General features: G+C 38.0%; 1 long non-coding RNA gene across 1 annotated transcript in view; it reads left to right on the top strand.

The window, feature by feature from the left end:
- The first annotated feature begins 276 nt into the window (after window positions 1–276).
- LOC309662170 overlaps window positions 277–25,182 on the top strand; it is a 45,128-nt gene continuing 20,222 nt past the window's right edge. The window contains exons 1-2 of the long non-coding RNA XR_014264568.1: window positions 277–486; window positions 6,661–6,752. This is a non-coding gene — a long non-coding RNA (uncharacterized lncRNA). The remainder of the gene's footprint in view (window positions 487–6,660; window positions 6,753–25,182) is intronic.

Below are 25,182 nucleotides of genomic sequence, written 5' to 3'. Positions count from 1 at the left end.
CCCCTGCATTAGCAGGCAGATTCTCAACCACTGCGCCACCAGGGAAGCCCTCTGATACAATTTTAAGTGAAAATGGTGAGAAAGTGAAGCTGCCAGATGGCAAATATTTAATTTCTGCTCAGTTTTCTTCCATCACAAATACCCTGTGCTGGGCAGAGACTGAGGTCTAAATGGTCCTCATTCTTCACGCTCCTGGATTCACCCTCTTTGACACATGGCTTTTCAGCTCCTTTTACTGAAGAGGCAGAATCTGTTCTCCCGACGCTTGATCCCGAGTTAGGTTATGAGATTTACTTCGGTCAATGGAATGCCAGCTGATGTGACACACGAAGATCAGAACAGACTTGTATTTTTCTGCTTCTTCTCTTAGTTCTGTGCCACCGCGGTGAGAGGTGCCTGGGTTTGTTTGCTGAGCAATGATACACAAGTCCAGTCATCTCAGATGGGGCCATTCTCCATCAGCGGACAACAGCCTCCCCAAGGCAGGTGCGCAGGAGACCAGAACACCTGCTGAGCCAAGAGTGTGGTCTTGAGACCCCTGAGCTCAGTAAAGTGGTGTCTGCCACTGAGGTTTCTGGTTGATTCACAGCATTATTATGGCAGTAAATAACGGATATTGCTGCTTATGTTTTTTAACTCCCATTTTTCAGTTACATTTCTATTTGGAATAGTGTGGTAAAGTAGATGTCAATGGATTCAATGTTTTTCTAGAGTTTCTGTATTCCTTTTTAAAAACAGCTTTGAGATATAATTCACCTACTGTAGAATTCACCTACTTAAAGTGTCCAAATCAATTGTTTTTTTGTATATTCACAGAGTTGTGCATTCATCTCCACAATCTATTTTATCAATTTTATTGATAAAAAAAATTTTGGAAATTTTATCAATTTCCAAAAAAAGAAATCTTTCTTTTTCTAGCCTACAAGTCTCCCATCTCCCACAGCCCCAAGCAAACACTCATCTACTTTCTGTCCCTATAGGTTTGTCCTTTTTGACATTTCATATCAATGGGCTCATATAATATATGGTTCCTTATGACTAACTAATTTCACTCAGAGTATTTTCAAGATTCCTCTACATTGGAGTACTTCATTCATCAGTACTTCAGCCTAAAAAAATATCACTGGAATTATGGAATAAACTTAATCCTTAAGGGTGTATTTTTTTAATTAACCAGCAGTATTACGAGTTCTCAGTCTTGTTTTCAATTTAAAAAGACTTTTAATGATAATCATTGAAATGCTTATGGTTGAATTTAGATTCAATTCTGTGCAATAAAATCAAATTGGTTATAACACAATAAAGGCCGTATATGAGAAGCCAATAGCTGATGTCATACTCTGTGCTTTTCCTCTAAGATCAAGAATAAGAGAAAGATGCCCACTCTCGCCACTTTTATTCAACATAGTATTAGAAGTCCTAGTCAGAGTAATTAGGCAAAAAAAAAAAAAAAGGAAATCAGCAGCACCCAGCTGGAAAGGAAGAAGTAAAATTGTCAATATTTGCAGATGACATGATATTATATATAGAAAACCCTAAAGACTCCACCAAAAAAACACTGTTAGAACTAATAAACAACTTTAGTAATATTGCAGAATACAAAATCAATATACAAAAATTGGTTGCATTTCTATATGCTAGTAATAAAACAATACCACTTACAATTGCATCAAAAGAATAAAATACCTATGAATAAATTTAACCATGGAGGTGAAAGACCTGTACATTGAAAACTATAAGACACTCATGAAAGTAACTGAAGAAGACACAAATAAATGGAAAGATACTCTGTGGCTCAAAGATTAGAAGAATTAATATTGTTAAACTGTCCATACTACCAGAAGCAATCTACAGATTCAGTTCAATCCCTATCAAAATTCCAATGGCATTTTACACAGAAACAGAGCAAAAAAATCCTAAAATGTGTAAGGAACCACAAAACACCCTGAATAACCAAAGCAATCTTAAGAGAGAACAAAGCTGGAAGCATCATGCTTCCTGATTTTAAGTTATATTACAAAACTATGGTATGGTATTGGTATAAAAAGAGGCACATTGATGAATGGAGCAGAATAGAGAGCTCAGAAATAAACGCACACATATATGGTCACTTAATTTATGACAAAGGAGTCAAGAATATACAATGGGGAAAGGACAGTCTGTTCAACAAATGGTGTTGGCAAAACTGGACAGCCACATGCAAAAGAATAAAACTAGACTACTACCTTACACCATACAGAAATTAACTCAAAATGGAATAAAGACTTGAATTTAAGACCTGAAATCATGAAACTCCTAGAAGAAAACATATACGGTAAGCTCCTGGACATTGGTCATGGCCATGATTTTTTGGATATGACACCAAAAGCAAAGGCAATAAAAGTAAAAATAAACAAGTGAGACTACATCAAACTAAAAAGCTTCTGTACAGTAAAGGAAACCATCAACAAAATGAAAAGGCAACCAATTGAATGGGAGAAATATTTGCAAATCATGTATCTGATAATGGGCTAATATCTAATATATATAAAGATCTCGCACAACTCAATAGCAAACAAACAATCTAATTAAAAATGGGCAAAGGATCTGAATAGACATTTTTCCAAAGAACACATACAGTTGACCAACAGGTATAGGAAAAGATGTTCAACGTCACTAATCATCAGGGAAATGCAAATCGAAACCACAATGAGATATCACTTCACACCTGTTTGTATGATTATCATCAAAAGGTAAGAAATAACAAGTGTTGGCAAGGATGTGAAGAGAAGGAGACACTTGTGCACTCTTGGTGGGAATATAAATTGGTACAGACAGTATGGAAAATAGCATGGAGTTTCCTCAAAAGATCAAAACTGGGACTACCATATGATCCAGCAATTTCACTTCTGTGTATTTGTACAAAGAAAATGAAAACACTAACTCCAAAAGATATATGCACACCCATGTTTATTACAGAATTATTTACAATAGTTAAGACATGGGAACAACTTCAGTGTTCATTGATGGGTGAATGGATAAAAAAATGTGATACACACACTGGAATACTATTGAGCCATTAAGAAAAAGGAAATTGTGCCATTTGTGACAACATGGAGGGACTTCGAGAGCATTATGCTAAGTGAAATAAGTTAGAGAAAGATAACCTCTGGTCTCACTGATATGAGTAATCTTAAAAAGAAAAAAAAGGAGCTCATAAATACAGAGAACAGATAGTTGGTTGCCAGACTGGGGGGGTGGGGATGGGGGTGGGAAGTAGGTGACATGAGTGAAGGGGGTTCAAAAGGTACAAATTTCCAGTTATAAAATAAATAAGCCACAGGGATGTAATGTATAGCATGGTGAATATAGTTATTAATACTGTATTGCATATTTACAAGTTGCTGCAAGTAAATCTGAAAAGTTCTCATCACAAGAAGAAAGAAAAAAATCTGTGACTGTGTATGGTGATTGATGGTAACCAGATTTACTGTGATGTTCATTTTGCAGTACACACAAATGTCACATCATTGAATTGTACACCTGAAACTAATATAGTGTTCTATGTCCATTATACCTCAATAGAAAAATTCTTAGGTCAAGATCAGATGTTGATTTTAATTTTAAATTAGAAAAGGACTTTTAAGGATGCACTCAACTCTGCCTCCCTCTTCCTACCCCAAAGGAGTAAAGAAAAATTGTGACCTTTTATGCCTTTCATAAAATTAGAAATTTTGTTTAAAGGGTATAATATATCTCAATTTAAAAAGTTTAAAAAAAAAAAGAATTTTTTTTCCTGGACACTCATGTAGTTGATTCTGTGAATTTATCCTTCTTTGTGATATGATAGAAGGAAGTTCTAGAATCTCCCTTTTCTCTCTATGTATGCACCTCAGCTGCTGCCATCAGTGGACATGTGTGCAAGATGATATTGGAGACTGTGGTGCTTGAATTGGGTAGAATGCTGGACAGCTGACTCTGCACTTCATTTTAACGTTAAGCCTCTCTGATTCTACTTGTGCCAGAATGTCAGGAAAAGTGTGTTGTTTATGCACAATCCTGTGAAATGTTTATTAAGCACTTTTGGAAATACCATGCAGTATTGCTTTTATACTTCAAGTTCTTAGTTGTGGTTTGTTCTATCTTAGATACCAGTGTTTGTTAGTCCCCAAAAGTCCTACTGGGTTGAAATGGGCTGAATTGGAAAGAAATATTATAAGCAGATAAGGTAGGGGGTCTATGGAGAAAGAAAACCAGGCATGGCTTTCTGGACATAAGAGAACACCTATTAATTTAGTACAAGCCATTTTGTGATCTAAGCCTGGCCAGAGTGCTTGCCCTTGAACAGGTCTCAGTAATGAAGGATCTTAAGGGAAAACAAGAATGCTGACTGTTATCAGGCAAGAGAAGTAGCACTAGTAACAATGTATCAGTTGTAAAGACTTCCAGTTCTGTTTCCATGGTAAAGATTAGCCTGAAGCACTCAACCACCAGGTCAAACGGAATCTAAGGGATGATGGCGTTGACCTTTTCTGATCCTCCGGATTTCAATCAACTAAAGCCTGGGCTCTGCCTACCTCCCAAGCCCTTTCATGAATATACATGTACCCTTAGCTTAAAACTTCCCCAGTTTTGCTGTTTGGGGAGACACCGCTTTGGGAAAGATCCCTGGTGTTCTACTTACTTGCTGCAAGTAACAAATCCTTCCTTCTCTCACTCTTTGTCTTGGTTGTGTCTTTTGGCTCGACACCCACCAAGAGGCAAACTTAGTTTTTCGGATAACAATATGAGGCTGACTATTCTCTAGCTGAGATTTATGTAATTAGATGCATAATCCTTTGGTTGTTAAAACCAGGGCTTCCAAGGGCTAGTTACAGGGAACATAGCTCATCAGAGATAACCTGCGAAGACACCGTGCAGTGTGTTTTTTATCACACATGTGACAATTCTTCTCCCTGCAGTCTGTCTCTCCATAATTGTTCTTCAGGATTTGTTGCCTGGGGGCTTATGGGAAAAATGACTCCTAATAGAAATACGATTATATTTTATTCACAGTATTCTTTCAGAGGATTTAATGATACATCTGTTCCCATTACAAGAGTAAAGTTAAATGTATTCCCAGATTTAGATAAAACACGCAGAAATAATTTACAGGGAGAAAACTGCTGAATAGAGAAGAAAAATGAATGGAGTCATGTTTTGATCTATGGAGAGCATTGAGAAAGGATTTCATTCGGGTGGGGTGAGTTGATCCTTCCTCTTCTCAGTAGGGAATCCTGAGTGCACAGGCTGCTCCCAGGTGAGCAGGATAACAGAAGACTTTGGTCAGGAAATGCCAAGGGTGTAGTTTCACATAGAATATACTTTCCTAGGCAGCCTGTCTGCACTTACACATATGAGGGTCCACACACTTCTGAACATCGGAAGTTGATTTCTTGTCTTTTATTTGTGACGTGTGCTGATTTCAAGTTCTCTTTTGTGTTTGGTGTGAACTCTGCAGACACATACATATATGCGCGTGCGTGATTTGTGGGGTTTGAATCATCACTTATAGAAATGTGCAAGATTAGATCTACACATTTTCTTCACCTTTGCTTTGTTTTGATTTTTTAAAATTTAATTTAATTTTATATTGGAGTATAGCTGATTTACAATATTGTGTTAGTTTCAGTTGTACAGCAAAGTGATTCAGTTATACATATACATGTGTCCATTCTTTTACAGATTCTTTTCCCATATAGATTATGACAGAATGTTGAGTAGAGTTCCCTGTGCTATACAGTAGGTCCTTGTTGATTATCTGTCATCTTTCTTATATAAAAGAGCAAAGGGCTGTGCAAACAGGTCACAGAATGCAGCGGACTGCCCCTGACCTGCAGGGATTTAGCTTGGAGGCCTTGGCGGTCCCGTTAGGCATCCTTTCTCCTCTGAGCCTGGAGCTCTAGCATCAGCCTACCTGATCCAGCGCCCTGTGGATGAGCATGGTGTTAAGTACTTGACATTCATTTTCTCCTGTAACCCTTGGATCAGTTCTCTGCTGGTAAGACTTCTATTTTCTTATGAAACAGACAACGAAGCTGAGGATCACAGATGCTGAGCAGCTGCCGGGGGTCTCACGGGTGGGTACCAACTCCCAGGGCAGCTCTGGGACTGGTACGTGGAATGCTCAGCAGTTTCCATCCCTTTGTGGGGGTTTCAGACCTGTAATTTCATAATGGCTCTATGACTGGCTATCATCACCATTCTACACACAAGAAAAGTGAAGCACAAAGCCACGAAGTCTCCAGCGAAAGAAGGCAGCTGGAAAGCGGTAAAACCAGGAGTCGCATCAGCTGTCTGCTAGCAAGTCCCTGCTTTGGGCCTTGCTTTGCCTGGTCTCTTCAAGCCTCCTCACCTGGGGCTGCCCTTGTCTTGGAAGATCATGTAACAGCCCCAGTGCTGTCCAGTGGTCAATGCTGTGCACTGCACAAGGACATCTGCCTGCAAATCTCAATCCCTCGTGGGCTGTTTCATCTCTGACTTGGAAAATCCATCCTGAATGTCTGCTCAAGTAATTTACCAGCATTGTCCTTTTTGGTTTTAATTGACATCAATTACTGAGGCGCCTTCTAACCCATTTTAAATGGATTTCCCATGAACAACTGAATAGAGTTTTCACAGGTGACAACTTTTCTGTTTCAGAGACCTGAGGGCCAGTGAGAAGGGGTTTCAGAGCTCAGCTGACCTGGTCCAAGTCTGGCTTGCTTTGTGACACATCCATTAAACTCTCTGAGGTTAGTCTGTCTATCCATTAAATGGGCAGAGTAACATTTACTTCAAAGGAATGCTGTGACCATTTATTTAGATTACACACACACACACACAGACTGTCTGTTGTATAGGCTTTAAAAAATATTAGACACTTAATGTAAATCATTAATTTATATTTGCTTTAAAAATTAGAAATACCATATTCAGGTTCTGGGACATGTATTAGGCACTAGGAAAATGTCTGACTAATAAATGAAGGTCACTCTACCGCTTGTGGCTTTTTTCAAGGTTCTAAATGCACCCTCCGAGCAAGCTTTGCTCAGTGTTTCCCAGGACTGCTGATTGATGGGGTGGGTGGGAAGAGTTCCTGATTCCCAGGGGCCCTGAGTAGGAGTGGAGAAAGCTGGAAAGTTGGGATCAGAATCCACATATTTGGGTCAAATTCTACTTGTAAATTCTGTGGCCTTGCCAAGCTATTTACATTTTCTATTCCTGTTTTTGTTTTTTACCCAGGTTGCAGAATAGAAATAATAAAAACAGCTTTTCTGCTTTGTTCTCAGGCATATAATGCCCTACTCAAGGTTAAAGTTACTTTCATATTCTGATCACTTTGGATGGTGCAAGAATGCCTGGACACTGTTCCTAAGTCTCAGCACATTTGTCATGAGTCTGGTCACAGTTTTAGGAGAGTATTGATCCTAGTGATGCCATGCTCATACCTCCTTCATTTACATCTGCTGGCAGCCTCTTTAGGAAGTAGAGGAGGCCATGTGACTTACCTCAAGGTCATGGGTCTTGAAATCCTTCTTCCTCCATGGGCCATCAGGCCTCTATCTGTATACTCTGAAACAATTTATCTATTTATCTGCCTATCTATCTATCCATTTATTTATCTATCCATTTATTTATTTATTTAAGATGCCTTTTATATTCCATCATTTTTCAATATGAACTTTTGGGTAATTGTATTAAAGAATTTGAATGGAAAGGAATACACATACAGTATATAGAAGTTGATTCAAAACTCTTCATTCTTCAATTAAGTGTATTCAGTTTACCTACTTAACATAAGGTCACTTCCCTGATGATATTTGGAGTAAGATTCCTTCTCCCAGGATGCCAGTTTTTAGTTTTATATATCTGCTGACCACAATTCTCAAATCTCCAAGTAGGAATATACATAATAAAATGCTGACATTATAGTAGAAGTCGGGTCGGTGTTTTAATTAATTATTTTTTACTTTGAATATTTTCCAGCTTTATTGAGATGTATTTTGACACATAACACTGTATATATAACCGTATATATTTCGAAATGATTACCATAATAAGGTTCTTTAGGTTTTTATTTTTAAATATGAATCATTAAATGAGTTGAGAAAACAAAAGCAGTCTTTTTTACAACAGTTCTCAGTACATGTAAATATTTTCTTCAAACCGGGTTAGTTACTTGTCCTAACTTCTTTTCAACCAAAAAAAAAGAAACTCACATTTTTCCTAGCATCGGTGTTAATGCTCAAGCATCATCAGCGTGGTGAAGCTCGGTCTCAGACTGAAGTCCACTGACCTGCTCAGCTGTTCAGAGTGGGAAACCTGCCGGTGAAGGAGCTAGGACCGCGGATTCGGATTCGGATTCGGAGCGAGCGCAGGTTGAAGACCTTCACCGACTTGACTCGCACTTCCTCCCGCCACCGTCAGGAGCGCCCGGGACGCGTGGAGCTCGTAGCGCGGAGGGAGCGGGTGGGGGTGGGGTGGGGGTGTGGCTGCAGGTTGGGGCTCCCGCCCCGCGGGCTGCGCGGGTTCGCCGAGCCCGGAGGAGGGAGCGCTAGCTACCGCGAGCGGGAGGGAGCTTGCAGACTCCGGCTCAGAGCAGCTGTCTGGACACCTTGGGTTTTGGGGTGGGGAGCCCAGGCGACTGTGAACATGGACTCCGCCGCGGGAGCCTGTCTCAGGATGCTGTTTCTTTTGTCTGCCCAGCCCTGGAGTACATTAGCAGCAGGGAATACTTGTGAGTACAGCAAATCTTTTAAAACTTATACTGGCAACTGAGAATTCGTGTTTTTTTTTAAAAAAATTGAATTTTACAAATGGAATCACTGGTCTGCCTCTGAAAATGAGGCATTTAAAAAACATCGCAAAGTCCCAACGCTTGGATAGGATGGTTTACAATGGTTTTTCCACTTGTCAAGTCTGTAATACACAAAGCCTGTTTTGACTTGTCTGTGAGGTGAATTTTGTCTGTGTGCTGTTGTTTTGAATATTCATTGAGAAAGCTCAAGTTCTAGTAAAACCTAAAATTAGCATGAGAATATTGAGGTGGAGAGAGACCAGAGAGAGAGAATAGCAGGAGATGAGGAGAGAAGAGCATGCCAATATGTCATTTATTTCTTTTTACTATGAATACATTTTGCAGGATTTATGTCAGAAAGGAAATCGTTGGCCGACCTGGCCGGGTCCTGCATTAGCGTAGATGTTTGCAGTTGGCGCCCTGCGGAATCGGGTACCAAGAACTGGGGCGCTGCAGCGGCGGGCAGGTTCCGCAGCAGAGCCCAGGCGGCAAACCTGGTTAGTCCCCAGAATTACGAGAAGGATAGACCCCTCAGAATTAGAAGGCTTTTGCTTAAAGGAAAAACATAACCTGCCATTCAGGTTCATTTGCAAGTGCACATGCTCGTATATTGTGATGTGCTGTGTTTCTCATTTTGTTGGTTCAGTGAAGATGTATTAACCTCTCAGTTCTGGACTGGCAATGTGAGTCTGATCTAAAGATGCTAGCCAAATTGATTCAGCCGACCTCAAGGCATTTTAATCTGGAAATCGGAAAAAGTTTTCGAAGTGTTATTCAGATTGAAATCTCCATCATAGGGCTTTTCTTTCCTTGAGGGATTGGAAGAAAGCCCCGTTAATCTTACATCCACACCCCATCCCCCTCAAAAAATTTTTTAAATCAGGTTGTAGGGAGTAAGGCAAGCTATTATGCATTTCAAGAAAGTGCTAGTAGGCATGTTAGAAACCGACCTTGCTGCTGGGTATCCAGTTTTATCTGGGGGTGGGGTGGGCTGGGGAACTCCGCCCTTACCAGGAAGTTTGTGCTAAAGTGAAAAGCATATTGTACAAATAGTTACCCTTCCAGCATTCATCCATATATGCCCCGAGGCTGTGATAAGTTTGTGTTGTCATCATTTAGTATCAGCTGATTTCATGCCATATTATATGAGTCACTCCTGAAAATGAGCCTTAGTCTCCTTTAAGAAAATACTGCCCCGTGTTTCAGACAGAATTTTAATTTAGCTTTGGGCACAATTTCCATGAATTAATTAAAATGGAGGCATTTACATGAAATCCTTAGGTCCTGCGGTAAAGCATTTATCACTTTGCTAAGACATTTAAAATGTAGTACTAAATGATTTGCTAGTATAAAAGAATTGTAGAATAATTTAACATAGTACACTGAGGTGCAATTAAAAAGTCACCAGAGGTCACTCTTACTTAAAGGAAACATGGCTTCAAAAATCCTTCCCTTATAAGAGAAGCAGAGTGCTGTGCTGCCTTTCTTGTCTCCTTAGTTGTGATTACAGGACATTGCAAGATCAGTTATTTTGATATTTCTTTATTTTCTGTTTGTATTTTATTCCCTGAAATCCGCAGAGGTATCATGTTCTTCATACTGAGCATCTTTTTTAAGAGTCACATGCTCTGAGGTGCTCCATGTCTGAATATCCAGGCAGATAGCCTTTTCTGAATTGAATATATCTCTAAGCTCAGTTCGTCTGGGTCTCTGGCTGACTCTTCAAATGTCAATGCTAGTTTTCACTTTTCAGCCTCTGTTTTATTTAGATGTGTTTAGTACTCTGATTAAAAGTTCAGTAAGTTAAAAGTACCTATGTAAATTTGCATGGCTAAGAACATTTTAGATACTATAGAGTCCTTGATCACCGCAAAGATGGCTACTATAGTTGTTCAAGTGTCAAGTATATATTTAAATGTCTTTGCAGACTTAAAGATTCATAGAGGGTACACAAACTGTGTTTGATAATTGCTTGCTAATCTCATTTGACAGTATCCTTTGTAGCAGTAGAAGTAATGGTGAATGAATCTTATTATAGTCTAGATTAGCTAATTTGACCAATTGGATTTTTCCTTAACTCTCGAATATTTGGGAGGTGTTTGTTTGTATGTGTAGATGTATATACAAGCAAGGTATTTCAAACCCATATTTGAAATTTGTTACTACATAAATCAAGGTAGAGGATTCTTTTAGTCCTGTCCCATCCTTTGAGAAATTCTAAAGAGGAGTTTGCCAGCAGGATGGGATTTAGGCTACCAACAAGAAATCACGAACACCAGCATTTGCTCAAGTCTTTTGATCGCTAACCTTTTATTCCTAAGAAGTGTTTTAAGAACTCAAGTAATCTTTTCAGACAAGACTTTAAGACTAACAAAAATGAAATATTCTTAAGCCCTGATAAAATAATGAGAACTGTATGTAAATTTTTAAAAAGGTAAAGATCTTCTCCCCAAAAGGATACAGTGACATTTTTCCTCTATTTACAACTGGTTCTCAGTAGTAAATTAGTCAGACGGGGCGGGGGGGGGGGGTCAACCTGGGTGAGGTTCTGGCATAAGACATACTCTCATACAGGACTTGGTTGAAACATTTGACATCTCAGAAATTATCCATGTTTTGACATGAATCTTTATAATTAATGGGAAATTTTAAGTCAGGAGGAGTCTACACAGGGCGAGAGTAATGTTTCTAAATAGCCAAAAACATGGGCTTTTTTTTTTTTCTCTTATTCTCTGTCTTTTTGAAGGAAAAACAAGTTGAATGGACAGCATCCTCTAGGACCTGATATTTAAAAATTGTGCATCTCTACTTGGTCTGCCTTCTAGAACTCTTTGTATTTAGTCAAGATGAAAGTGTTATTCTAATGGAGTTATCCTCTTAAATGGAATGCAAGAGGAAAGTTAGAATATAGATTCCAAGTTAGAGCCCTGTTTTCCAGAAGTTGTTGTGCAGACAGTGGTTGGTTTGCTCACTTCCTACCATGAGCCACAAGTGGAAGAGGGCAGTAGCTCTCTGTTTTAGGATTATCCCTGTGAATCTACTATTTGTTTATGAACTTTCAGATCTTTTGGGGGGGGGGAGGAAGAAGAGATATAATCTGAATAAGAAAATGTCAGTATTTTGATTGCATATTTAGTATTGTAAATCTGTCTCCTGGATCGCATGTCACTTTGAGGAGTAATGTTCACTCTTTCCCGATTAAGGAACAACACAATTGGAAGTTAATTTACAGCTGAATTATTTTCCCCATATAAGTAAAGTGCCAGCTATAGCTAGTAGCTGCTGTCCTCCCTAACTCTGCTCCCCAGTGAAAAGAAAAAGGACTGAAGTCTCTGAAAAGGACTGAAGCCAGTGTTAGACATTTCAGCCGCTGTTGATGGTGATTATTTGACGTAAATGATGACATTTGTAGACCCAGGGGTTCAATTTAGTGAGTGTTACACACTCATCCGCACCTTGTTAAATCTCAGTACTTGTAATTTTCTCTAGAAGTCTTCTTTTGTTTCCTTCCCCTGTCAAAAGTGCCCTTCTTGTTGTGAGAAGAAAAGATGTATTTCTGGCCCACTACAGGTGGGGCACACAACTTGAATCACTGTTCTAGGAGTGGTAATCAGGATTTGTTTTTATCCAACAATGTCTCCTCCCTGTTATGTCCTGCATATGTATGAGAGGTCTCTGCCCTTGGTTGGGGGAGCAGATCAAGCCCATTTTGTTGGCCAGCATGGGAGACAAACATCATGTGCTCTTCATGTAATACCTAGTGCTTGATCTAGGCAAATATATTAGCACCTCAATTTGAAGATTTGTATCAGATTTGAATCCTTTCTTCACTGGAGCAATGGCTCCTTATGTGCTAAAGTGTTACTGTATCATCTTTAATGAAAGTTTATTAATATGATCCTCTAATAGATATTATCACACAATATTATTCTTTTAAAATAAAAATAACATACATCGTATAATAGTGAGACACTTGTATAAATTATCCTAACCCAATAACATGATTAACCTTAAGAATTTGGTATAAAAATACATGAATTGCAGAATGGAGGAACTGAACATAATGCTACAACTGCTAAGAAGTATAAAATCGTGAGAATTGATTTAAGTGAATGTCTAATAGTGTGTTTATCAAATGTCTCTTCTCAAGGGTATTGTTTGTCAGAACTCCTGTCATTTCAATGGGCACAGATTCTTTGTAATTATTTGCTAAGTGTCATCAACATATTCTATTGCTATGTGAGCACAATCTCAAGTAATGCCATGTGTGCTAAGACAATACAGTCCATAAAGAAGTTTTCACCTTGGGTAATATGGACTAAAATCCTGCTGCTGTTTTAATTGGTGCAGGCTTCTTTTTGTCTCAATAGTGTGCTTAGTGGTTTTCTAGAGTGAGTCGAATCCTCCAAGTTAATCAGGATTATCCCTGTGAATCTACTGTTTCTTTATGAAGTTTCAGATCTTTGGGGAGGAAGAAGAGATATAATCTGAATAAGAAAATGTCAGTATTTTGGTTGATATTTAGATTGAATTACTTATGTCTACCTATTTCTGAAAGGCATTAGACCATATGTAATATGTTCCTTGGTTTAGGGAGGGAGCCTATCAGAAGATGTGCCCCTGGAGCAGGTGAATGGGGAATCCATTCGTGATTCAGTGAAACAGGTTGGGGAAAATGAGCATAGAATATGGAGAGAGGTATTTAGTAAGCACTGGAGCTTGGACTTGTTGGAAAGAGTCTTCAACAAACTGGTAAACGGACCGTTTTTTAAAAAAAATCATATTTGAATAAACTTCCCAGAAATACTGAGGTCAGAATATTTTTGAAAACTTCGGGAAAACAACAACATTTTTTTCTCCAAAAAAACTTACAAAGTCCATGTGACTATCAACACAGAGTGACAGGCAAGGCTAGAGCTGTGAGGGTCCTGAAGCTTATGCAACTGGGGGAGACTCTTTAAGCAAACAAACAAACAAAATGACCCTAAAGACACATTATCAGTGACCCTCCCACGCCTGAAAGCCTGTTCTGGGGAGAAGACTGGAGCTCAAGAATGTCTGCTCCTTTGAGTTGATTTGGAAAAACAACCCCAAATCATTCAAGAGTACTAAATAAAGGACATATTCACTGACAAAAATCTCAATTAACTGAGCAAATTTGAATTTGAATTTTTCCCTTTAAATCAAAATCAGAATTTGAATATAAAAGTATACTTATAAAAGTATAAAAGAGTTCAAACAATTTGGAATGAATAGATCCAGGGTTTACCTGCAATTCTAATTCTAATCCTGAAAAACAAATATGAAATTAACCTCTGGATCTTCTCCCCACTTAACTTTTCAGAGCCTTTAAAGGCTTGGCTTCAACATACAAAGTTCTTCAGAGTAACTTCCAAAGTGTCCCCACTCAATCTGCCTACCTGGGGCCCGTTGCGGTGCTGATTGCTATAGGCTCTGTTGCATCATATTGAATAACTTTTCAAAACGGAATTATTTATGTCTACCTATTTCTGAGAGGCAGGAAACCATATGTAATACGTTCCTTCAAAATATCATACATGTTTTTTCCAGTTTGAGTTCTATGGCATAAGGTTAAAATCTGTGTGCTAATTAAAGTTATACACAACTTGTAAATACTGTAAAAACTAACACAACATTGTAAATCAACTATACTCCAATGTAAAATAAAAAGTTAAAAAAAGAGAGGGTATGATAGAGTGACCTTTTGACATTATGCAGGAACATTGTTTAATAGGCCCACATGATTGTTTAATTACCTAGAAGAATGCACCCATGTCTGACTTGGTCATTTACTATTTGATTGGAGTTTAGAAGCTGAAATTGATGATTTTTTTTTTTTTTCAGGTACATATGGTAACTACAAAGGTTTTATTGCCCTGTAGGACATTGATCAGTTTTTTTGTAACCTAGCAATCTCATTCTAATGTTCTTCTATAAATGCCTATAAATTCCTAGTTTCTCAAAATGCTCTTTTACTGGATTAGTCATTAATGAGTTTATGATTCTTTGGCATGCATTTGTTCTATATTTGTACGTGTTGTGTTTTTAACTTTTTGAAAACAATGCTTTGACATAGAGATTGCACATGTCTGGTAGGTGTACACATAACCTTGTGTGATAATACATGTGCTTAGTTTGAGTGTTGCTTTACAATAAATTTCCTTTCTGGTTCATTAGAAACTTTACTTTTCAATAATAATATAGGGAGTCTGGCTCACAATAAAAAATAAAAATATTCTCCTTAGTTTCCAGGTAATGGGTATTTTCAGTGTACTGATTTGAAATAGAATTGAAACATAAAGTACTTGAAATTTTGAGTAGTTTAAAGTTAGAAACTATATAATTTTTATTTAAATATATGCCCATTTAATGGACCAGTTTAAAAAAAAACCTCCCTCCAAGGCTGTTAATCACAAATGAAAAAATGATATATTTTATCTAGGCTATGGCTTTTATTAAGTTTTTACTCGGTAGTACATCAGGAAAAGATACTCATGGAGGATGTGCTAGTTATAGCTAACTCATGGAGAGAAACTTGAAAAAAGTTTGTTTTTTAAACTGGCAAATATGATACTTTCGGATGAGTCATTTTAGGGATATGGTAAATGGTGTATCAGATATTTAAATTTATGTGTTCCTAAGTTGTATCACCTGTGGTTCCATCTCTGGCCTTAGTGGCTGTCACCTGTGGAGACACCTGTGGAGAAGGCATTTTTATGCCTTTTTAGTGTTCACTGGACCACTGTGGGAGGAAGGGGCTGGTGAACCTTGTTTGGAATCAGTGGCAGTTTCGATAACCTCAGAAGCCACTTAACGCTGTGGCGTAGACCTAGGGTCCCCACATGCTCGTTTCAGTAGCATCTCATTACTTGGGGTGTTCGAGACCCAACAGAGGGTTTCTCTGGAGCTTAGGAGCAAGCAGTGACATTGCTGCTTGGATGATGCAGGAGCGACCTGCTGCCTTGAGACATAAGACCAGGTGCCACCTGCAGTTCTCAAGGTTGTAATTAGTTTTTATTTTAACATTTATAAATCCTCAGGCAGCCAAAGAGCTTGATAAAGTTAAGCTAAATACACTCTTCCTCGGAGTGGTGAATTGGTGGGAGAAGTGGCAGAATGAACCATGTGTGTGTACGTATGTTTGTGTGTCTTAAGGGAGGCTGGTTGGGTAGAGAGACCTGCCGAAGGAATTAAAAACCACTGTCAATAGTTGTAAGAGAGGCACAGATTGGATTAGGTGACAATCCAGTTACGTGGGATTGAGCTATTTCTTACTTGTTACCATGCAGAACGGATATTCTCCACTTTGGATTTCTGAGCATGTGAGTAATCAGGAAATACAAAGACATCTGCCCTGACCCAGTTGAACCCCAGTTGAAACTATTGCCTTCACGTGTCGGAGGTGTTTTGTGTTCTAGGATATTGCTATGCAGCCACCGTTAGAACCAGCAGCACTTAACCTGCCTCTGAGGCCTTCCCAGGTCCTGCTTCCTGTTAATACAGTTCTAAGGAATGGCTGGTAGGATTTTGATTTAAAGGCGAGTAGATATAATAAAGGGAATCTGATTAGCATGCGAAAATAATTCAGTAATTTGATTCAGGTCAAAGAAAGTAATTTTAATATAAACTTCTATTATGGAAGAAAATATTTTAAGAACTGTTAACTATTTTAATGTCTCAGATTTGGCTGATGTAAGAAAAAGAATACGTTTCTATAGACATCTGTTCAAATGTTTGGAGATTATCAAAATTAAGGATTTGTCATATAGCTTTACGTTTGCTGTGTCTTTGATGATTAGAAACTTGAGAATAAGGACATTGCTATACACTAAAAGTATAATAATACAACATAAAAAGAAAAATATAGCTGTGTAATATCATCAAGCTGGCTAGCTGCTGTGTGTCTGTGATTCTTAGGCTTCTCTGCAACGTTGTGTTAATTCATGGAAGTTTTCTTTTTTTAATTAATTAATTAATTAATTAATTTTTGGCTGAGTTGGGTCTTCATTGCGGCACTGAGGCTACGGGCTTTCTCTAGTTGCGACCAGCGTGGGTTACTCTTTGTTGTGGTGCGCGGACTTCTCATTGAGGTGCCTTCTCTTGTTTCGGAGCGTGGGCTCTAGGCGCAAGGGCTTCAGTAGTTGTGGTGCGTGGGCTTAGTTGCTCCGCGGCACGTGGGACCTTCCTGGACTAGGGATCGAACCCGTGTTCCCTGTATTGGCAGGCGGACTCTTAACCACTACTCCACCAGGGAAGTCTCGATTCACGGAAGTTCTGATAAGAAAACCTGTGAGCCTTGACATTTCAGAGCACATCCTTTTCTATGGTGTGAACCATGCCGTCATTGCGAGGGGTTAAAAAAATTGGGGGACTGAAAGAGGATATGTTGACTAGAGTTTAGTTAAGGTACGTATAAGAGAGTTTAAGGGAGCGAACGCCAAATTACTCTTTGCTTTCTTAAAGTGACAAGGAACATTTCTGAAAACTATTTTTTCTGGCATAGAACACAGTAGAATTGACAGATCTCAGAGTCAATTACCTATTAGAGGTAAGTCAAATGATCTATTTTGAACTATGGTACAAGGTTAACAAACATAATATTGATTCTCCAGTTTATAAGAATAAACTTTGGATCATAATTATTTACTATTCTTTTGTCATGATGAACTACTGATCTATTTTAAGAAACCTGAAAACCTGATCTTTGGGAGATTTGCATCGCTATGGACTGATTTCACTTGTTCTTCTTGTAAGTGATAGGATTCATTTGTTGGAAGATAGGCTGCATGCTTGCCTAGGGAAAGTTCCTTTTCCTCATGAATATTGCTGCAAGGTGAAGCAAGAGTGGGGAGATACATCCTGCAGGCTATTGCGCATTTGAGCATGAAAAGGACATATGTTGTATCTTAATCTCCATCCCAGTTCCCTAGGGATGAGACTGGCTTACCCACCCTCCCAAGGCCTCCTTCCCAACCCCCAGCATCAACATGCCCAGAGCCTTCACGAGCATCTTCTTCCATTTTCTTAGATGGAGGTGATGCCGAATGACTTCCTGGGTTGACTTGCGTGGATTTGGCCAGCCAAAGAGGTGTCCTTCCTCCTTCACTACTTCCTGTGGGATCCATCCCCCTGAGGTCTTCCACTGTTATTCCATTTCCCAGGTGTAAGAGGGACTGAAGTGGGAGGATGGCAGTGAGAATGAAAAAGTGACACTGCACACAAAGAACACTTTCAGGACTTAATGGTTGTTTGATTCTATGTGGAGTAATAAGAAATGGGAGTGTGAAGGACTGGGGTATTGGCAAGTGACTTAAACAAAACGGGGAATTGTTGGTTCACATCATTGCATTTCAGGCAAGGTTAGATCCAGATGAGGCTGTGCCATCAGGATCAGCCTCTCTTCATGTTTCCGCTCTGTCTTCCCAGTGTCAGCTTGATGCTCAGGCAGGAATCTGCTTGGTAGCTCCATGTCCAAGGTCGACCTTCCTAATCACAGTGATAGAATGCTTTCCTCTATTTGGACTTTGGTCCTTATTACCCTGAAGCACTAAGCATGTATTTATTTGTTTATTCCCTCAGCTCAAGCTCCAAGAAAGCAGAGACTTCCTCTTTCTTTTTTGTTGTTATTCCTACTTCCTAATCCCCAGAGCACAGGGATGGTCCTGGAAGACAGTGGGTTCTCAATACATATTTGTTGGATAAGTAAAAAGGTGAATGATTCTCTTTCCCCAAACATCCAGCAAGATCCCCAGATCTGACTTCCACTGTTTTGTCTGTGTTGTGACTGCTCTTATCCAGCTACTGTGACAGGAAAGGTTGGCCCTCATGACCAGTGGTGGAGCCAGGAAGTGATTGCAACTTGATCCTTGACCAGGTGCTTTGACTGCATCACTTTGACAAGAAAGCAAAATGCACAATCCATTTAGGTAATTAGTTTAACATCTATTATGAAAAGCACTAGCTTTCAGGCTCTTACTGGCTTCATAGAACAGATGCGTGGTTACATGTCTCCCTCCTTAATCAGATTTTAAACTTCCTGAAAACAGAATCACGCTTCTTTGTTCCTGCAGTGCTTTGCTGATGGTACTCAGTAAGTACCAAATAAATGGAGAAATTAATATATTTTAAATATGCTACCTTGAAAGTATATAGAATATCTGCAGAATCCCCCCGTGTATTTTATAATCATTTTTTAGGTGGCCTAATAAAAATGAATTTTTATGTGACTATCCCTGAGCTCTCTACTAGCCAACTGATTTGTTCATGGAAGGATCCATTGGCTGATTTTGAGTGTTTTGTTTTCTTCCAGTAGGAAAATGCCTGACATAACTTCTGACCCAAGGCTTTGATAAAAAGCATGGTGCCTGTTCTAAAAGTTGCTGGGAAGCCCTGAGGGAGAGCTTGAAAAGGCCAGGTGTCAGGGGAACTACCAAAGACCAACAAGCAGCAAAGAGGAGGCCTTCTGGCAGGTATTATTAGGCAAGATGACTATTATCTAGGGAGATCTTGATCAAGTCTGATCTCAGCAAGGCTCCATATTCAGGAGGAGCCTGAAACAGAGGTGCCTGGGGGCAGTGTGTAATTGGCATTCTCCACAAGCCTGGTTCATAGTGTCTACCTGATACTTGAAGCAGCATCTAATCCAGGTGGGAAAGGCTCACTGCACATCAGGGCAGAGGGCCTGCAGGTGCACAGGTGGCCATTGCACTTCAGAGTAGGTGTCCAGTTGTCTCCTTGACACCCATGAGGCTAAATTCATTTGGGTCACAGCTGCCTCTGGGAGTGAGAACCATGGACTCTGTGTCCAGTAACCTGCAACATCAAGTGGAAGCTCCCATTGTGCTTGCAGACTTGACCCCCTGGTCTAGGGTGAGGAATTTCTGAGTCTGTTTATGGCTGGCCATTACTGTCAACAAAACCTGTTACTATCTTTGAGAAGTTTTATGACTAGCTAGCTCAAAGGCATGACAAAATGCACATGCTATCACTTAAAGACTACCTCTATTTTCAAACAAAGATTGTTCGTATTTTCAGAATTACATAGAAGGGCACAGTGGAGGTATATAAATGAAGGTGATTCCAGCAGCACTCCTTCAAACAGCATAAAACTATAAAATTCAACAAGATGTACTAACATAATGAGTCACACTTTCAGATAGGCAGTGGAATGGAGTGGTTATGAAAGGAATGTTTGGATTAGGTTTCTGCTTCCACTGATGAATGCCAGCTGTGTGACCCTGGGTAATTTGCTTATCCTTTCTGTGTCTCAGCTTCCTTGTCTCCAAAAATATAAGTAATAATTATAACCCATCTCATAGACTTGTTATGAAGATTAAATGAATTAATATATATAAATAATGCCTGGAACATAGTAAGTCCTCAGTGAATTTTAGCCATTACTATTGCTCCTGTTGATCTCAAGTGTAAAATCAGAAATGTGACTTTGGTCCATGATTTTGGGTAGAATAATCAGATAAGCAATTTTAGGGAAAGGCATTTATACTGGGTATTTCCATTATTCAAAGTATTATCACTAATACTGCAAGATTAAGACAATATTACAAAAGAAGACTATTTAAAAATAAGTTTATGTCATAGAATTAGAAACTCTAACAGTACATTGATATGTTTCAGCTTTCTGTAATATTATATCTCTCTAAGCAATAAAGCTTTTCAGATTAAGCTATTTGGATTAAATTGTCACTAGCAACTTTGACTTCTTTCGGTTTTATATATTTTTCCGTTAGCTGAAAAGGACTCCCCAGATTAAGACAATATGCTGCTGAAACATATACTGCTTGTTATCTGGCTGTTTTTTATGAAGTCTTCTAAGACATATAGTATCTGACCATCAATATGGGTTGTTTGACATTTATGATAGTGAAATGAGTGTTAGTGTCCAAGTCAAACATATTTTGTATGCTGTGGAATGTCATCTCACTTAGAATGGGTATGAAAACTTTGGTGTGGATCCTTGGAAAGAGAGCATTACTGTTTGATTGTGAAAGGTTAGGTTTAGCCCCATCTCTTGAATTTTCTCATGTCCCCTTTTCTTCAGTCATCCCATCACTGACTTATTCAAACCCTCTAAATCTCTGGCATTTACTATTGTTGTCTTCATGATTTTCCTGTCTCTACCTCACCTCCTTCTGATCCATTTGCTATCCTGCTGCCAGAATAATCTTTCTAAAGACCACTTACCTGATGATCTTGCTTTTCTGGGTAAAGATTTTCGAATCTTCCCTCACATCACACACACACACACACACACACACACACACACACATTTATTCCTTGAAAGGTCCCTTCCCTTCACTTCCTGTTCCTAGTCCCTCCTTTAACTGACCCTAAACTACAACCACCACCTAGCTACACTGGCATTCTTCCATCAGGACTTTCAGTTACCCCTCCCTCTACTTCTGGCACTTTCTCTCCATGTCTTGTCTTCCTGTTGAATATAGTCATCTAGGCTCTTACAGATCCATTTCCAGGAAACATATGCTCACAATAAAAATAAAAACATAAAATGCAAGAGGAAGAATCATCAGAAATAATAAACTACAGAATTAGACCAAAATAAATGTATATATTGAAATAGATTTAGGATATAAAATTTGTTTTATATGTATAAAGAAATAAAAGAGTAGAAGAATGGAAAGAATAAGAGACTATCAAAATGATCAAGTAGAATTGAAAAAGAGTAGTATTGAGAAATGAAAAATGTAATCACTGAAATAAAGAATTTAGTGAATGCTGAAACAGCAGATTAGACACAGGTGAAGAGAGACTCAACAAATTAGAAGACACGTTTGAAATAAATAACCAGCATGCACTACAGAGAGATGAAGAGATGGAAAATATGAAAGCCAGGTTAGGGGACAGGGTAAAGCGATTGATTTTTATATCTGATCTGAGTTCTAGAAGGAAGAGCATGTGGGAAAAAGAAATACTTAAGAGATAATCTATGGGAATTGCCCAAAATTGAAGAGAGTCACCAATGTTTAGATTCAGGAAACCTCTCAAATCCCTAGTGATACAAAGGAAAATAAATTCCCACCCAAAACAACACTTTATATTGGAACTGTAGAACACCAGAATCAAGAGATGTTAAAAGCAGATAAAAGGTAAGAATAACAAATAAACAAACAAAATCAGAGACAAGAACTGTTAAAGTTCTGAGAGGGAATAATTACCAACCAAGAATTGTAGACTCATTGACTTTCTCTTTCTTTCTCTTTCAAGAATGAAGGTAAGATAAAGCCATTCACAGAAATATAAAATCAAAGAGCATTTAAGGCCAATTAACCTTCACTAAAGAAGTGTTAATGGATATACTTAGCAAGAAAGAAAATTATTACAGAAGGCAGTTATGAGTACTTATAATCTAGTAGCTAGAAACAAATGGCAGGTCCTCAGGTATAATCACATATTTGAACAGTAATAAAGCTGTTTGTACAACAACATCTTTATGAAGTTGATGGAATTCAAAGAAGAAGACAAGATAAATCTAAGAGGACAATTGAAAATATAGTTGGAAAAGGCTTACCAGACTTAAAGCATTCTAAGGTCCCTGCATTATTTTGTTTAATTTTAGGCTTTGTTAAATTGTTAAGCAGAATGCAGTGTAAAATTTTAAGGATGACCACTTAAAGAAGAGTAATAAGACATACACATTTCAAACCAGTAGGAAAAATGGAATGGGATGGGGGTAGATTTCAGTCTGTTCAACAGAAAGCAAGAAGAGAGGGGATGAGAAAATAACTGAGAAAAATAGACAAATAAGCATAAAATAGAATAAAATGAAGTGATAAGGATATAGAGATTTGAATAAATTATTTCTAACTTTGATTTTAAGGATATATATATAACAGTTAGAAAATATTATGCAGGCTTTTCAATTACATGTGGAATATTTACATTTTTACTTAACCATAAAACCAGTTTCAATAAATTTAAAAGAATTAGTAACATAAAAATAAAATTTCTTAAAACTGAAAAGCAATAATGTATCTCACTTATAAAAGCTCATATTGTGCTGCGTTAGATGAATGGAAAACAATAATTAAAAAAAAAATACCTAGAAACATGGTCACATTTTAAACCACCAAAAATAATGATATAAACTTATTTGCTATAATGGAATGAGAGCTAGTTTAACTTCAGCAGAGCTGTAATACAAGAAGCAAAAAGAAATATAGAAACAAGTATAAGTTCTGAAGGAAAATAACTTTTTTACTAGAAACTATTATTTAAACCATCGTAAAACATGAGTGGAGAGGATGAAGAGGGAGACTAAAATCTTGCTAATGTTCTTTGAGACATAAGTAGAATTTAACCATGGACATTGTTTAAAAATTGAGATAAAGTGTTGCGTTATAAATAGAAGGATGATCAGTAGAAAATAAATTAAATGTGATATTTTGTGTGCTTTGCAAAATCATGAAACTGATTTTCCTCCTCAGAAAAAGTCCTGTTTTCTGTTTCATGTTTTAATATGATTGCATGTTTTTTCATTCATTGTTCTTTCATCTGATAGTGAGAATATTCTTGGTTAAACAGTGAAAGTTTGTTTGTACTTTAGAATAGGTGTATGAAGCTGTTTAAGCATGTGGATTTTTTTACCCAATCTATTTTTTTTATAGACTACTGTTGGCTTGCGGAAGCAGACCTGTGAAAACTGTTAAGGATGATGAGTAGCACCACTGGGTGGATTTGGGTGACACAATATAATTCATGTCCTTAACATCTTACTATTATTATACATAGAAACTTTCACCAATTATTGTTGCTGAGAAATAACTGAAACATTCTCCTGTAAGTGATTAAAATATTTGTCGATTTCTCAGATTTTTAAATAGAATGAAATTGGATCTTATCATGAATTTTCTATAAAAATCTGGAGTTCCTTTTAGGTTAACAGATTTGTATCTTTTATAAACTAATTTTAAGTTCTATAATCTTATATAATGCTTATATGTAGTCTTATGTATAATATACATATAGTCAGGTTTACGAAAGAGAAGGCCATTTCCATACCTGGTATAATTCAACAAATTCTGTGAATTTTTAATTTCCACTTGCTGCGGAATTAAAATGTTTCACCTTCTATTTTGACATGAGTGCTGTATACCAGCACAGTTTGGAAGTTTTGTACAGAAAGGGAAAAAAACACCCTCTTCAGAAAAATTTTTAAAGAAATGTTTAGTTGTACCTTGTGAAAATAATACCAAATAGCTATTTTATCTTTTTTTTTTTTGCAAATATGGACATTTTTTTAATCATCTTTTTTGGACTATAATTGCTTTACAATGGTGTGTTAGCTTCTGCTTTATAACAAAGTGAATCAGCTATACGTATACATATATCCCCATATCCCCCATATCTCTTCCCTCTTGCGTCTCCCTCCCTCCCACCCTCTCTATCCTACTCCTCTAGGTGGTCACAAAGCACTGAGCTGATCTCCCTGTGCTATGCGGCTGCTTCCCACCAGCTATCGGTTTTACATTTGGTAGTGTATATATGTCCACGCCACTCTCTCACATTGTCCCAGCTTACCCTTCCCCCTCCTCGTATCCTCAAGTCCATTCTCTAGTAGGTCTGCGTCTTTTTTCCCGTCTTGCCCCTAGGTTCTTCATGACCATTCTTTTTTTTTTTTTTTTTTTTTTTAGGTTCCATATAAATGTGTTAGCATACGGTATTTGTTTTTCTTTTTCTGACTTACTTCACTCTGTATGACAGACTCTAGGTCCATCCACCTCACTACAAATACCTCAATTTCGTTTCTTTTTTAGGCTGAATAATATTCCATTGTATATATGTGCCACATCTTCTTTATCCATTCATCTGTCGATGGACACTTAGGTTGCTTCCATGTCCTGGCTATTGTAAATAGAGCTGCAATGAACATTGTGGTACATGACTCTTTTTAAATTATGGTTTTCTCAGGGTATATGTCCAGTAGTGGGATTGCTGGGTCATATGGTAGATCTGTTTTTAGTTTTTTAAGGACCCTCCATACTGTTCTCCATAGTGGCTGTATCAATTTACATTGCAAGAGTGTTCCCTTTTCTCCACACCCTCTCCAGCATTTATTGTTTGTAGATTTTTTTATGATGGCCATTCTGACTGGTGTGAGATGATATCTCATTGTAGTTTTGATTTGCATTTCTCTAATGATTGATGTTGAGCATTCTTTCATGTGTTTGTTGGCCATCTGTATATCTTCTTTGGAGAAATGTCTGTTTAGGTCTTCTGCCGATTTTTGGATTGGGTTGTTTGTTTTTTTGATATTGAGCTGCATGAGCTGCTTGTAAATTGTGGAGATTAATCCTTTGTCAGTTGCTTCATTTGCAAATACTTTCTCC

The sequence above is a fragment of the Balaenoptera physalus genome, assembly GCF_965194825.1.
Source record: "Balaenoptera physalus genome assembly, contig: SUPER_5_unloc_1, whole genome shotgun sequence".
Classification (NCBI taxonomy): Eukaryota; Metazoa; Chordata; class Mammalia; order Artiodactyla; family Balaenopteridae; genus Balaenoptera; species Balaenoptera physalus.
The sequence above is the reverse complement of the archived record's forward strand: the minus strand, read 5'-3'. Positions and strand labels throughout refer to the sequence as shown.